The sequence below is a fragment of the Myotis daubentonii genome, chromosome 1 (genome assembly GCF_963259705.1).
Source record: "Myotis daubentonii chromosome 1, mMyoDau2.1, whole genome shotgun sequence".
Taxonomy (NCBI): domain Eukaryota; kingdom Metazoa; phylum Chordata; class Mammalia; order Chiroptera; family Vespertilionidae; genus Myotis; species Myotis daubentonii.
In genome coordinates, this window is record NC_081840.1 from 42,508,369 (window position 1) to 42,524,912 (window position 16,544).

The following is a 16,544-nucleotide window of genomic DNA, read 5'->3' on the forward strand; positions in this document are numbered from 1 at the left end:
AAAAATCAGAGAAAATGGCTGAAAGATAGAAAACATTGACATGATTTGACCCATTGCTCTAGAAGGATGACAGACTTGAGTAACTCAAGTTCTATTTCTTCATTTTTACAGTGACTCTGTACACATTGATAATTTTGAATCTACTGAGACACAATACTATGGTAGAAGACAGTTTTAAAGATTTCACTAGAATTACATTGTTCTCTAAATAATTCCATATAGAAGCTTAGTTTAGGTGTGTCAAAACCCACTGCATAATTAGGGGTTCTCCTAATTGACTTAATGTTGAAAACAATGTTTATTAAAGGATAAATAATAAAACATACTAACTTACAATAAAGTCCTCCCACACACCTTCAACAATAAATACAGCAATTATTTAGAAAAGCTAATGTACAAAAGGAATATTGGCCTATAAATATTTTTTCTTGTAACATCTCTGTCTAGATTTGGTAAAAGGGTAACACTGCCCTTGTAGAATGAGTTAGGAAGGGTTCCTTCCTCTTTTATTTTTTGGAAGAGTTTGAGAAGGTGGTGGTGACTTTTCTTTAAATGATTAGCAGAATTCACCAGTGAAGCCATCTGGTCCTAGGTTTTTCTTTGTTGGGAAATTTTTCATTATTGATCCAATCTCTACTTCTTGTAGGTCTGTTCTGATTTCTTACTTCTTTGTGAGTCAGTTTTGTAGTTTGTGTCTTTTAGAAATTTGTCCACTTAGGTTATCCAATTCTTTGGCATACAATTGTTCACATTCTTTTATCTTCTTTTTTATTTTTATAAAGTGGGTAGTAATGTCCCAATTTTGCTTCTGATTTTAGTAACTTAACTCTTATCTTTTTTTCCTTAGTCTATCTATTTAACAGAGTGTCAGTTTTGTTGATCTTTTCAAAGAAACAAACTTTTGGTTTCATTGATTTCTCTGTTATTTTTCTAGTCTCTATTTTATTTGTGCTCTAATTTTCATTATGTTGTTTCTTCTGCTGGCTTTGGTTCAATTTGCTAATCTTTTCCTTTTTCTTAAGATTTCAATTTAGGTTATTGATTTGAGATCTTTCCTCTTTTATAATGTAGGCATTTAGGGCTATAAATTTCCCTCTAAGCACTGCTTTGGCTGAATCCTAGAAGTTTTGGCATACTTTGCTTTTGTTTTCATTGTCTCAAAGTATTTTCTCATTTTCCTTGTGATTTCTTCTTTGGCCCATTGATTGTTTAAGAGTATGTTGTTTAATTTTCACATACTTGTGAATTTTCCAGTTGTCCTTCTGTTGTTAGTTTTCAGTTTTATTCCATTGTGAGCAGAGAAGATACTTTTGATTATTTAAATTCTTAAAATTCATAGAGACTTGTTTTGTGACCTAACACATAATCTATCCTGGAGAATTTTCCACATGCACTCGAGGAGAATGTATGCTCTGTTTTAGCATGGAGTGCTCTGTATATGTCTGTCAGGCCTATTTGCTTATAGTTCTGTTCAAGTTCTCTATTTTCTTATTGATCTTTTTTTTTCTAGTTGTTCTATACATTATTGAGAGCAGGGTATTAAAATCTCCAACTATCATTGTAGAACCATCTATTTCTCCCTTTAATTCTGCCTTTATATATTTTGGGATTCGCCTTTATATAAATACTAGAGGCCCGGTGCACAAAAATTTGTGCACTCGGGGGGGGGGGGAGGGGGGTCCCTCAGCCCGGCCTATGCCCTCTCGCAGTCTGGGACCCCTCGGGAGATAACGACCTGCTGGCTTAGGCCTGCTCTCGGGTGGCAGAGGGCAGGCCCAATCCCTAGGTGCAGCCCCTGGTCGGGCTCAGAGCAGGGCCGATTGGGGAGTTGGGGCGCTGCCCCCTGTCATGCACAGAGCAGGGTGGATTGGGAGGTTGTGGCGCCACCCCCTGTCATGCTCAGGGTAGGGCCAATTGGGGGGTTGGGGCACCACCCCCTGTCACACTCAAGGCAAGGTTGATGGGGAGGTTGTGGCGCCACCCCCTGTCACGCACACAGCAGGGCCCATCAGGGGGGTTGGGGCTCCGTACCCTGTCACGCACAGAGCAGGGTCAATCGGGGGGTTAAGGAGCTCCGCCCTGTCACTCACAGAGTAGGGCCGATAGGGGAGTTGGGGCACCGCCCCCTGTCACACACAGAGCAGGGCAGATCAGGGGGTTGGGGCGCCGCCCTCTATCACCCACAGAGCAGGGCCAATCAGGGGGTTGGGGCACCGCCACTGTCACACTCAGGTCAGGGCCGATGGGGAGGTTATGGCTCTACCCTGTCACACACAGAGCAGGGCCCGTGCGGGGGGGCAGGGGTTGGGGTGCCACACCCTGATACACACAGAGCAGGGCCAATCAGGGGGTTTGGGTGCTGCCCCCTGTCATGCTGATCCCAGTGCCGGGAGGCCTCGAGGCTCCGCTGATCCCGGTGCTGGGAGGCATATTACCCTTTTACTATATAGCATAGAGGCCTGGTGCATGGGTGGATGCCGGCTGGTTTGCCCTGAAGGGTGTCCTGGATCAGGGTGGGGGTCCCCACTGGGGTACCTGGCCAGCCTAGGTGAGGGGATGATGGCTGTTTGTAGCTGGTCACACACCCTTCAGGGTGGGGGTCACCACTGGGGTGCCTGGCCAGTCTGGGTGAGGGGCTGAGGGCTGTTTTCAGGCTGGGGGTGACTGAAGCTCCCAACCGCTCCTTTTTTTCTTTTTCTTTTTTTATTCTGGGCCAGCTTTAGCTTGAGGCTTGGCTCCAGCTCTTAGGCCTCCGCTGCTGAAAGTAGGTTTCTGGCCTTTGCTTACAATGTTGCGATTCTGCTGGCTGAAGTCTGGCGGTATTTGTTACAATGTTTCTTAAACTGCCGGCTCAGAGGCCTGCAGCTGCAGGCGGGGAACATTGGTTTCCTCCGTCACTGAAGCAAGCAAGCCTCATGTTAGTTTCAAGCTGCCTGGCTGCCGGCCGCCATCTTGGCTGACAGTTAATTTGCATATCTCGCTGATTAGCCAATGAAAAGGGTAGCAGTCGTACGCCAATTACCATGTTTCTCTTTTATTAGTGTAGATATAATGTCCTTCTTTGTCTCTTGTAACAATTTTTGGCTCAAATTTATTTTGTCTGATATTAGTATAGCCAGCCCAGCTCTATTTTGATTACTATTTGTATAGAATATCTTTTTTTACCCTTTACTTTCAGACTATTTGTGTTTTTGGGGAGTTTCCAGTATAAGGATGCCAGATTTAGCAAATAAAATTACAGGATGCCCAGTTAAATTTGAATTTCAAGACACAGTAAGTACATTTTTAGTGTAAGTATATTCCAAGCAATTTTTGATATGCATTTATATCTTTAAAAATTATTCACTTTTTATCTGAAATTTAAATTTAACAGGGCATCCTGTATTTTACCTAATAAGATTTTAAAGACAGATATAGGCCCTACACTCTGGGAACTTCTGATCTGAGGGTGAAAATCAGGGCCTAACCTGGAGGGGCTCCCAGTTTAAGAGAGAAATACAATCCTTGCACAGGGAGCTTACAATCTGAAGAGAAGGGAGAAGGAGAGAGGTGGCACAAACTTACCACGAAGGCAAGTGGAGTTAGCCAGGACTTCCCAGCAGGGCCCTTTCTTGGGTCTCCCAAGTTTTCCCCATGGGGAAGCACGGGACTTGGTTGGAAAGTCTGTAAGGAGGATTCTCTGAAAGGTCGGAGGCCTAGAGTCTAGGGGAACCCTGCCGAAGGCGGCAGCCCCTGCCTTGACTTTTCCAAACAAGTCCGAGCCCTTGGGTGTTTTACTGGAATCTCTATGTTTAGTCCTTAGACACGACCTTGTAGAAGCATGTGCTTTCTCAAGGATACTTACCCTGCTGATTGTATCTAATAGTTGATTTTAATTCAAACTGTTACAACAGTAAAAGTCCAAGGAGACAGGCGAATGAGGCTGTTTGGTTGCTATAGCCAAGCAGTCCCTTAGCCCTGTCTTTCACTGGTCAGTCCCGGCATTTCCCCACTCACACCTCATTGTTCACTGAGTGCCCAACACCCAACCTCCAGTCAGCCTGCTTTTGGAGCAGGGTCTGTGGGAAAACAGGGCATTCCTCCTCCATACTCCCACATTCATACGCATGTGTACCAAATCAAAGCACACACTCGTGTCACACTCACAGGTACACCTTTACTATATAGTAGACACTAGAGGCCTGGTGCAACAAAATTTGTACACAGGGAGGGAGTCCCTCAACCCAGCCTGCACCCTCTCACTATCTGGAACCTTTCGGGTGATGTTCGACTGCCATGATCAGGCCTAATCGGCAGTCAGACATCCCTCTCCCAATCCGGGACCGCTGGCTCCTAACTGCTTAGCTGCCTGCCTCATAGCCCCTAACCACTCACCTGCCTGCCTGATTTCCCCTAACCACTCTGCCTGCCTGCCTCATAGCCCCTAACCACTCACCTGCCTGCCTGATCGCCCCTAACCACTCACCTGCCTGCCTGATCACCCCTAACCGCTCCCTGGGGGGTGGGGCCAGCCTGGGTGAGGAGCTGTGGTGTTCTGGTCTCTGGTCATTCTGGTCGTTCCACCGTTTCAGTCGCTGAGCTTTTATTATAGAGGATTCCCATGCATCACTATATACAGAGGCCCACCAAACACACTAGCCCGATAAACATAGGCTCATACACTCAGCCCCACTGAAACATACTCCACTCACACAAACACATGGCCCTGCACACATTGGCATACATGACCCTGTATGCTAATAACAGATCACAGCCAGGACAAACCTCATATACTCTGCCTGTCCTTTCTGAAGCTCTAGGTGTGTGTGTGTGTGTGTGTGTGTGTGTGTGTGTGTGCATTTTCTCCTGCCATCTCTATCTGGATATCTGTCTATCCTCCACTCTCCCATCCCAGCCGTCTGCCTCTCTCCCTGCAGGAAGGCTGAGGGAGGATGGGCAGGCCTGGTCTCCATGACAACCAAGGACCCTCTACCCTGGTAGGAGAAGGTGCTGGGAGGCAGTGTTGGCATTTGCTCAGGCCCTTGCTGAGCGGGACTGGGGTGAGGGTAGTGGAGAGAGTGGGGGGAGATGACCATCTGGACCTGGGAGAGTGGAGCTGCAGGCACTACCCAGGTTCTCCAAAGTGGCAGATGGGCATCATGGTGGCTGAGGGGAACTGGGAGGAGGGCAGCCCAGTGTGCCATATGCAGGAGAAGCCCCACCCCACCCCTCGCCGTGTCTCCCTGAGCATCCTCAGCTTTAACTGATTCTGGAAAAACCCCTCTCAAAGCTCCCTTTCCTGGAACCCAACCAGCCCTGAGAGGTGGAGTTGTGTTGGGGGTGAGGGGAGGGGCATAAACACCTTAAAACCCACAGACTCTTGTACCCTTTCTGTGCCGTTCCCCTGGGGGACGTGTCACCCCTCCTACACTCCTCTTTTGGATCCTTTTCCTGGGGGCTGGTGGGGAAGATCACCCTGATTGTGCCATGGGACATCCAGAAGAGTGGGTGCTAATTTGTGCAAACCCCACAACAGTGAGGAGGGCTGGGCTCGGGTTCCTCTGGGTGCCTCATACCGAATGCATTGATATGAGACCTGTTTATGCCCAGCACCCTGCCCTCGAGGTCCTGAAAGCTGGACTTGAAAGGGAGGGGTGTAGGGAGGGCAGCTAAAGAGGGGCCCGGCCAGCAGAGGTGGGGGACGGAGCTCTGAGAGAGGAGGCTGTGTGCTGCTCTGGGCTCTTCAAGAAGGAACGTGCCCGTCAGCCTCAGGGAGTGCAGCTAGTGGACAGCCTCCAGCACCTTGTCCACCGGATGTGAAGCCCCGTCTTCCCAAGCACAGCGGGTTTCAAGGGCCTGCTGGTCGCAGCCCGTCCAGGACTCTCTCACAGGCGGTCTGGGCTCAGAGCTCTGCTGGGTAGGGGTTGGCAGGGACTTGGTCAGATTTGCATCCGGTCTGAGGTTCCCCCTGCCAATCCTGTTGCCTTCCTCCTTATTTCACAAGTTCAAGTCTCAGCTTGAACTCCAAACTTCGTTTCAATCAATGTCTGCTTACCAGAGGGCCCAAACGGACACAGATGCCGAGAGAAGTGTGTGTGTGTGTGTGTGTGTGTGTGTGTGTGTGTGTGTGTGTGTGTATGAGGGAGAGAGAGAGAGAGAGAGAGAGAGAGAGAGAGAGAGAGAGAGACCTGTTAACAGTGTTCCTCTGAGCCCTCAAGTTCCTCAGCATGTGGGACACCCTGCCCCCTGGTGGAAACTCCGTGGAACTGCACCTCCATCCAGCCCGGGAGGCCTATGAGAACAAGGAACGGTTTCATGGCAGCCCCTGGCTCAGACTGTTCCCTGTGAGAATTCAGGGATCACTGTACCAACAAGGAAACTGAGGCCCACGAGGGAAAGGATAAAAGACAGAATTGGGGGACATCTTGTCACCACCAAGGTTGTTCCCTCTGCCTTCCCCCATGTTGTTCCTTCATCCCTTCAGCTCTCTCCTCCTCTCCTGCGTCCATAGCCAACCCCCCCCCCCCCGCCCCCACACCCTTCCTCACTCGGGCCTGCATCCCCACTCCCAAGACCAAGGTGACCAAGGTGACTGTCTCCCCACAGGCCCCCTGGCTTCGTCCACTTCTCTGCAGCCAGGTGACCTTCCCCAAGTACGAGCCAGACCCTGTTAAACGATCCTCAACTGCAGGACCCCACACAGACCTCCCACAGTGCCCACGTGCCCACCACCGGCGGTACGTCTTCCGGGCCTTCCAGAGGCATGCTCGGTCTGCCTGGGAGGTGTGTGCTACAACTGTCACATCCACCATTCACTGCTCCCCTGTCCTTGCTTGACTCCCTGAACAGCATGACTCAGGCCGATGGAGTCCTGCTCAGCAGTGCGACTCTGATACCAGCTGCCTGGGTTCAAGGCCCAGCTTTGCCATCCACCAGTTCTGTGACCTGAGACACTTACCTTCTCTGTGCCTCACTGTGATCACGAACATCATGGCACTTGCCTTACAGGCGCTTACCTACCTGTGGAGCACTCAGACCAGTGCCTGGCCTGCAGGAAGCCCTTGGAGAAGATGCTCTTCTGGCTCAGATGGTGCCTGACTTTTGCAAAGCTGAGCATGACCTGCTCCCCCACCTGCATCGCCATTCCCAGATGTATCTTGGGTAGATTAGCCTTGAACCCTAGCTTCCTCATTGGCAACCCTCCTCAGTTTCTGTTCAGAATTAAACTCTATTTATAATTCTCTGTGCACCCCCTTCAGAGGCTGGAGAAAATGTAAGTGGGACAAGATCACGTGTCAAGATCTGTATTCCCACCCGCACTTCAGTGAGGCAGGTAGGCTTGGCATTCCTACCCTCGGGGGCAATCACAGCACGGTCACGGGCAGACCAAAGCAGGAGTTGCCAGCAAGAGCCACGCCTACCTTTGGAGTTTTGTTTCCAAAAGCAAGAAGTCAGGGTGTGTGTGTGTGTGTGAGTGTGTGTGTGTGTGTGTGTGTGTATGTGTGTTGGGGGTGGGGGTGGGGGTGGGGTGACTCCAGCCAGCTGGTGCTGGAAAGACTCAAAGACTCGTAGGCACACACTGCACCCAACCTCCCTCTGATGGGGCTGTCACTGAGGCAACTGGTGAGTCTGGTTGCCTAGCAACAAGGCCCTGCCTCCCCCATGCTTCCTATGGCCATTTCTGCCCCTTGGGGGCTCTGTGCCCTTCCTGGATTGCTCCAGCGTGTAGTAGGAACCGGATTCCCTCTGTGTCCAAATACCAAGGGTAGCAGAAGGAAGGGACTACTTTTGCGACTGTGGTGGCTGGGGCGGGGATCCCGCATCAGGACAGAGGAGCCCAGGTGGGCTAGGTGAGGAAAATGGAGCGAGTGGTGTCTCAGCCTCAGTCTTCGCTGGGTGTTTTCCCTTTTCCGTTCTTACTGAAGTGAAGCCGGAAACACACCCCTGGGAGGCAGGGGAGTGGGTGCGATGGCCTGGACCTACCTCTCGCTTGCTGAGCGTCACCAGCAAAGGACTTCTCCAGGCTCTGTTTCCCCGTCTGTGAGAGGAGAGTTGGGGCAAGATGACTGCCAAAGCATTCTGTGATTGCAGAACCTCAGAGTAGAGACGAGCAGAAACCAAGCTTCAGTCCCCAGCCAGGTTTCTGCACACACATACCCCCCCCCCGCCCCCCCCCGCCCAGCATCTGGTCTTGGCCTATGGGGGAAGGGAAAGGGACATTTGGTTCTGGGCCTCACATTCATGAAGGACCCCAAATCTAGATTTTAGATGTCATATGAAAAAAAAGTTCTAATCACTGAAAAGTAAGTGAAAAGCATTAATCTGTAATCATGAGCATTTAAAATAAGCTGCCGTCTTTGTAACTCTAGTCGTCAGTTTTCATTTTTCAAATACAGGGTTTGGCAGCCTGGGACCCTTTCCCCTGGAGAGTCAGGAATAATTTCTCCACCCAGACACACACCCAGCACCCTTCCCCACCCAGCACCCACCCCCACGGGGACAGGTGACTGGCAGGTGGCCTGGGTTCCAGCCAGCTCAGTCATGAGTGCAGGAAAGCAGCATGCCCTCTTTAGCCTCCGGATCCCTCTCTGGAGAAGGAGGGAGCTAAACTCTCCAGAGTCCTTTCCAGCGCAGGTGTACTCTGGCTCCGAGGGCCTCCCTGCCTGCTGGAGAAAATCCTCCCACAAGCGGCTGGAAGAACTGCTCTGAGACAGCACCACCTGCTGGCCATTCTAGGAATGACGCCCACCCTTTCTCGGGTGACTCCCGACTCCCTGAAACTTGTAACAGAAGTTGTCCTTACTTCGCACCTGGGTCATTTCATTAAAATTTTACAATAATCTATATGAAATCGGTAATATTGTTTTCTAACTTTATAGATTATTAAAGTGAGCTCCAGAGAGGTTAAATAACCTGCCTAAATTGGTAAGGGGCGGGGCTAAAATCAATGCTGCCATCCTGACTCCATAGCCCTGCACATCACTAGCCCCTCCCGCAGTGGAGTTTCCGGAAGGGGTCCTGAGGCGCAGGCTGACTGACCTTCCAAGGCCACGTGGCAAGTCAATGACAAAGTTGGGAAAGAACCTACATCAACTAGAAAGAGCATTCCGTCCCAGGGGCTTGCTGCGGGGACTTGTATGAGAAACTATTTTTATGCTGGCAGGAAAGAAGTAGCCTCAGCTCTGCCCCAGCGAGAACCCTCAGCTTCAAGGACCTGGCGTCTCCCCTGCCCACCTCTTTGGAGGGCCCTACCTTTTCCCAGGTCGGGGAAACCTCCCAGTGTAGATTGCTCCATCCGGGAAGCAGGAGTCAAGGAGCTTAGCAAGACGGAGAGGAACTCAGCTACCTGCCCGTGCTCACCAGCAGCTTCGGAGGCGCTGGGACTACAATGGAGTGAACCAATTGCCCGCTCAGAGCATGTCCCACTTCATCCTCCCTGTGGCCCTTCACCCTGCCTCACAGAGGCCCGAGCTGGTGTGGCCCAAGGCTAGCCAAGGGCCGGAGCAGGAGGAGGTGGGAAGGGGAGGGAAGACTTTGCTCAAGACAGCAGAAGGTTTTGGTGCCACAAGAAGACACATTAAAACAACCAATCAACCAAGAAGAGGACAGAAGGTCCAGATCGAAAATGCCAGGAAGGAAGATTGACAGATTAACAAATGCCAAACCAAATTCTCAGAGAGCTGCGTACTACACAAGCAAGATGTCCTCAGCGGGCTGGCATCACTGGCCCTCATCGAAGGACAGTATAAACCGTCCTACACGTGTGAAGACTGGAAGGTGATACACCAACACACGGACCGTGCTTATTTCTGGGTAGCAGGGTTGTTAGTGATTTTTCTTCTCCTTGATTACATATTGTTTCTAATTTTTTCTGCAAAGACTTTGTATTGCTCATATAATAAGACAAAAAATAATTTGTAAAAAGGAAGCAAGGAGGAGAGTATCTTTATGATTTGGGGAAGGGAAGGAAGAATTTCTTAAACTACAAACAGCACAAAATAAAGAAAAGATTAGAAAGTTAGACTAAAGATATTCCCATGTATATAACAGACAAGGGATGAGGACATGATGTAGAAAGAACTCCTATCAATCATAAAAAGTATATAAATAATTCCAGATAAAAATGGCATCTCCCCTGCCCACCTCTTTGGAGGACTCTACCTTTTCCCAAGTCTGGAAAACCTCCCAAGTGTAGACGAGGAAATCCAAGTCATCATCAAATGCATAAAAAGGTGTTTGACTTCACTGGTTGTACCATTTCTCATTCATCATGTTGGCAAAAATGGAAGCCTGAAGGTATTGCGACCTGGTAATGATGTGGAGACACGAATATGGCACATGCAGCTGGAAGGAGTGTGAAGTAGTAAGGCCACTGTGGAGAGCAATTGGCAATAAGTGGTAAATTTGAGAATGCCAACAGCAGCTTCGTTTTAAGATATATCCCTAGAGAAACGCTGGTCTATACGTTCAGGGAGAGGTGCATGCTGTGTGTGCCAGAGCCACTTGTACCAGCTCCTAAGACCTGAGGATGTTCAGCTCTTCCTAACTCGGCCTTCAGTGATGTCATGTCCGTAGCTTGAAGTCAGTCAAGGTGGGAGTATTTACACCACAGAAATTAGCAAACACCATAAACCAGGGCTTTTTCCCCCTAGAGAGATGATAGTTAAACATTTACCTGCACACCACTGCAAATATGTTTTTTGTATCTTTGATTTTAATAGAAAAATATGGCCTAATCTACATGTTTAGTAATAGGAGGCTAGATTAATAAAATGTGGTATATTTATTCTGTGAAATATTATACAGAAGTTAAAAGAATTAGATTTAGATATCAACATTGACCAATCTAAAAAACATACTGTAAGCAAAGAAAAAAAGAGTGACAATGAAATGTTCCGTAGGATATGGCTATGTAGATTAAAAGCAATAATTGATATTATTCATGGGACATATGTCTGTATGTTAAATGGACTGGGAGGATAAACACCAATGTCATCGTGGCATTTCCTTAGGGAGAGGAAAGTGAGAAAAAGGAGATAGAGAACTTTATTAGAGGTGTTTTATTCTTTTACTTATTAAAGGAATGTCAACAAAGTATTAACAACGGTCATTGTAAAGGTTGTGATTGTGTCTGTATTTTCTATCGTTTTAAAATGAAGGAAGTAGCGCTATGGACTTTCTTGCTCCATTTCCGGTTACTGAGGCTGTAAATATGGACGCAGCTGCTTCAGATGGACTCTGGTTCTGAGGAAGCCTTGTTCCAGGGGCAGCTGGAGTCTGACCGCCTCTCTCTGAGGGACACTGAGGAACTCCAAGGGCATGCTGTGGCCGGCCCTCTTCGCATCCGCTGTCAGGAAGCTCCGGGCAGCTATTCGCCCCACTCTCTAGCAATTGTACTGGACCTCCCAGTTTGCCTCTCTCTCATTCCTTATTTTCACCTTTTATTTCAGCATAATTTTCCCTTTAATGTGATTTTTGCAAGTCTTTGTTTTATAATTTACTTCATTTGTTTTACATTTAAGCTTACAAACTGCTTTGAGTCATTTCTGGAATGAGGCTGGTTATAAGTTAACTTATCTTTTCAAATCCATCAGAATGATAACATATGATCCAACGAAAAAGGGAGAAAATGTCCTGAGTGCTGGTCTAAAATATTAGCTAACATTTATAGGTGGAGTTTTTTTGTCCTGACCTCAAAGACCAGGTGATGGAATGGACGGGGACAGACACTACCTAAGGTCAAGGCCACGGTCAGTGGAGGAAAGGTCAGCATAAGACCAGGGAAGGGCAGGAACAAGGCAGGATCAAGAGCACAACAAGGCAACATTTCATCCTCCCTCCCTCCCTCCCTCCCTCCCTCCCTCCCTCCCTCCCTCCCTCCCTCCCTCCACATTCATTCATTCAATAACCACTGTGCACCAGGGGAAGAAGAAAATGCATTGCACTGAGCAGGGAAGGCAGGCCAGGCGGGAGGCCAGCGGCAGCTCCTGGTGGCCCATCTAGACACCTCAGGCTTTCAAATGACCAAAACCCAGCGTGGGAAACCAACACAGCAGCCGGAAGAGCTGCTCCCACACAGAAGGGACTCCCCGGAGGTCTCTGGAAATGCTGGGAATCCTTGGGTACTGGATTAGGACCCAGTTTACAGGAACTCATCCCACACGCCCAAATGGGTGCACAGTATTGGAAAGGTGAGGAACAGAAAAACGCAACGGGGTGGCAGGACCCTAAACCCAGTACTGGGAGGTCCCTAGCCAGTCTCTCAATGTCTCTGGGCTGGGTTTCCTCGTTTGCAGGACGAACATGACAATTCCTTGTCTGGTCACCCTCCTGGCAGGAAATATGAGGACAGAGGGGATAGGAACATAGTGGACAATCAACAAGAGAGCAATTCTATCTTCAGACAGGAGCCCCAAGTCCATTTTCTGCCCAGAGAACGGAGGCGGCGAGCCCAATTCACTGTTGGAATTTGGCCCTGGAAAATGAATGGCATGAGCTGGCAAAAGAGGGAGAGCAGAGTGGGGGAGGTGTGGGGTGTAGGAGACTCCACGCGGAGGAAATGAGGCCTTTAGGAGGAAATGCCAGCTCTCTGGGTGGCCACTGGCCATGACAGGCTTTCTGGGCCCTGGCACCGCTCTGTGCCACTTTCCTAACCACAACCTTGGGGCTGGGGGCTGGGGATGTCTGGGTCTGAGCCCAGAGAGCGACCTCAGCCCTCATCACCCCTCGGGGTGCCCCAGCCTCCCGGACAGGCCTCATGTGCCCCTGTGGTGGGATGGTGGGAGTTTTCTCTCCCAAGAAAGGGATGTTTCCGCCAGGACCTAAGGAAGGGGAGCCACTTGGGCTCCTCCAGATGCTGCCGGCTGGCTGTGCTCTGCTCCGCTCCCCCCCCCCCCCCCCCCGTGGAGAATTGGATGGTGGGAAAGGCCGATGGGGAAACCCACTCTTTATCTCAAGAATTTTAAAATGTGAAGAGCAGCCACACCCACATAGGAGGCACAATTCAATTCATGATTCACTCAAAGGGTTGAATGTGCCCCCTAGTGTTTCCAGGACTGCGGTGGCAGGGAGGCCACAAACTGCGGAGTCAGATGGACCTGAGGCCTAACATCTACAGCAGCATATGCCTTCCCACATCGACTCGATGAAAAGGTGAAAACAGGTGAACGAAACACCCAGGTTCAGAAGTTGGAGAAGAAACCATGAAGGCCCAGAGGCAGAACCTTCACTTACTTGGACCGTCCTCGTTTACTGAGTGCTCCATATGTACCAGGCACCATGGCTTCTGTTTATCACAGCCCTTCGGTCCTCACAACCCTTCAACGAAGGAACCATTGTCCCATCACTTTATGGATGCAGAAAATGAGGCACAGGAAAGGTACAAAGGAGTAGGTTGCTTAAGCTGGGCTCCATCGCCTCCAGGAGGCTGCTCCACGCCTGCGGTGTGCAACGCCCGGTGGGGGCACTGAGGGAGCACAGAGACGGTTCCCCACCTCCCCCCGCAAGAGTTTAGGATCAAGTTGGTGTGTGGCCCCCCCCCCTCGCCCCCCGTCCATCTTGGAAGCCAGCTCAGGTGCTCTCCCCCAGGCAGAAGGATCGCCTGTTCTGGACACGCATGTCACACAGGGTCCAGACTTTGTCTACTTGGCTCTGCCCTCATTCAAGGGGGGCTCCCTGAGGGCACAGCCTGAGTCCTAGGCATCGCTAGCTCAGAGCCCGACAGAAGTGAGGGGCTCGGTGCGCGTGTGCCAGCGGATGGGTGAATAGGTGGACTGAATTACGACTAGTGCCCTTAGGTCACTAGTGACACACACATACACACACGTACACACACTCACACAGCATCTGCCACATATTGTCTCGATTACTCCTCCCAGTGAGTCACCTCCTGAGGAAGGTGCCGTCATCCTCTCCCTTTCACAGTCGGGGAATGAGCCGCAGAGAGAGCGCCACGTGCTCAGGAGGGGCAGAGTCCGGGTGCCCATGCCACACGTGGGTGCGGGTGCCCTCGCGCTCAGACACCACCCTTCCCAGGTGGCTGTCTACAACGGGGCCGAAAGAGCATGGGGTGGGCGGAGGGTCACCAGGGTGGGGTCTGAGATGCCCTTTCGACAAAGGGATGGGGAGAATATTCAGGAGGAAAGCATGGGACTTACCCAGCAGAGTGTCTGTTCTGACTAGAGGGTGGGGACAGTGAAGGAAAGGGTCCGGGGTGCAGGGGGCTTCATCCCCAGCCACCGTTGCAGGCTGCGGGGCAGGAGACTGCCAGGTAAAGCTGGGAAGACTGGACTGGCATTCACCAGCAGGCTGGGTGAGGACGGTGCGGGGAGGGGCTAGGGCAGGAAGCAGACGGGAGATTGACAGCTGCCTTGAGGGGAGGAATGGAAGCCCTGGGCTCAGAGACAGGCGGGGGGCTGGGAAAGAGGCATAAACTCAAGATCCTTACGAGGGGAGGGTCTTGGGAGCAAGCAGGAGGGTCTCTATGGGAACTATGGACTCTGCCGCTGGGAAATTGGCCTTGCTGGCCGTAGAGTTGCATTTTAGTCATTCCCACAAGCCCCTGGGGTGATGGAGGAAGGAGGGGAGACAGTGGAAAGTGGGGGTGGGGTACAGCAGCCCCTCAGATGCTTTTCATCTCTGTGTGTCTGCAAAGTCAGGAATGGGCTCAGACACCAAGATAAACAACTCGCTGACCTGGCGCAGGCCTGAGAACGGTGCTGATAGTGACTGAATCAGCCCCGGCTCCGGGCCAGGAGGGACAGTGCCCAGCCAAGGAAAGGGGACACGCCAGCCACTGTTCTGGAAATTCCCACTCACATTGTCCTCGGAAAGCTGAGGGCTAGAGAGGGGACACGACTTGTTCAAGGTCACCTGGCAGCGCAGAACCGGAGCTGGAGAATGCCTCCCTGGGACCTCAGCCCGAGGTCATGGGATTGTGGGCATTTGGGGCTCCCAATGCCGCCCCTGCTGGACGCCTTCCTGAGCGCTCTGCTCCGGCCCAGCCTGATGCTTTCTGGATTTGCATTGCCCGGTAGTTAAGAGAGTCCTTTGTTCGGCAATAGGCTCTGACAGTCCAGGAGCAGCCTGGAAGGAGACTTTGTGCTGTTGTTGTTAAATCTGCCAAATGTGGAGCATTGCTCAACAAACACACACTGACCACTGATGATCACGCAGGCACCGGGCTGGTTGGAAATCTCCCCATTCCCCTGCTGCGTGGCACCTGGTAAGCTTGTGCTCTTTGGAAGCCATGTGACTTCCCTCCACCCGTGAGATGTGAGCAGAAGTGACACCCGACCCTTGGGGAAGCCTTAAGAGCCAGAGGGCGGTTTCGGCCATGTCCCTTCCCGCTCAGCAACGATGAAAGCCGGCGTTGAGATGGAACCTCGGATGGTTTGGTTGCTGAGTGACTACCACGAGTGAGGTCCCCTTCCTTCTGGTCCACATGGGACATGTAGTGTGAGCCAGACATTAACTCTTGCTCATTTGGGGGTTGTCGTTAGCATAGCTTAGCCTATCGGATAGGCCCTATCCCATTCTGACTGACACAGAAACTTGGTTTTGGAAGTGGGTGCTGCTGAGACAAACACCTAAGAGATGAGGCATTCTCTCCGAGGTCCGGTGGCAGGCAGTGAGGAGACTGGTGCTGGAGGCTGGGAGGATGGTGCTCCATGCAGGGGAGCAGCATTGGGTAACACCGTTGCCCGTGGTCATCTGGAATGCACTCCAGGGAAAGGAGTTTGAAGACAGAAAGTTAAAAGTGCGATTTGGCAAGGCCATGCAGGGAAGTGATGAGCTCAGAAATCATGTGGCTAAGGGTGGGTCAGCCTAGTCGTAGGTGCACAGTGGGGTGGGATCTGCATCCCTTGGGGTCTTCCAGTTCCAGCCAAGAAGAAGTCAGACACTGGTTGACTGGCCTCCCTGAAACAACTGAAAATATGAAACAATGGCTTTCCATGCACTGGACCTCAGGCAACAAAGAACAGCGGTCCCCCACACACAACAAACACACGCGGCGGTCCACGAGGGCCCATCCTGCTGCCGTGAGAGTCTCCCGGCCCCGGGCAGGGAGAAGGAGCCCAGGCAGAGTCTGGGTTGAGAAGACAGGCCTGAATCTGGGGAGACCACGGCGGCTGGAATTCACGGGGCACAGCACGGAGAGGAGAGGGCCACGCAGAGAAAGAACTGCAAAGCCTCCCTCCTGTCCTCAGCAGAGTCCCGAGATGCACGGAAACGCGGGGAACCACGGGAGCCAGGGGAGGAGCCACCTGGAAGGATTAGGGCAGTGATGGCGAACCTTTTGAGTTCGGCGTGTCAGCATTTTGAAAAACCCTAACTTAACTCTGGTGCCGTGTCACATATAGAAATTTTTTGATCTTTGCAACCATAGTAAAACAAAGACTTCTATTTTTGATATTTATTTTATATATTTAAATGCCATTTAACAAAGAGAAATCAACCAAAAAAATGAGTTCGCGTGTCACCTCTGACACGCGTGTCATAGGTTCGCCATCACTGGGTTAGAGGGAACAGTAGCAGACGCTCACCCGAGGTCGGAATAATGCTTA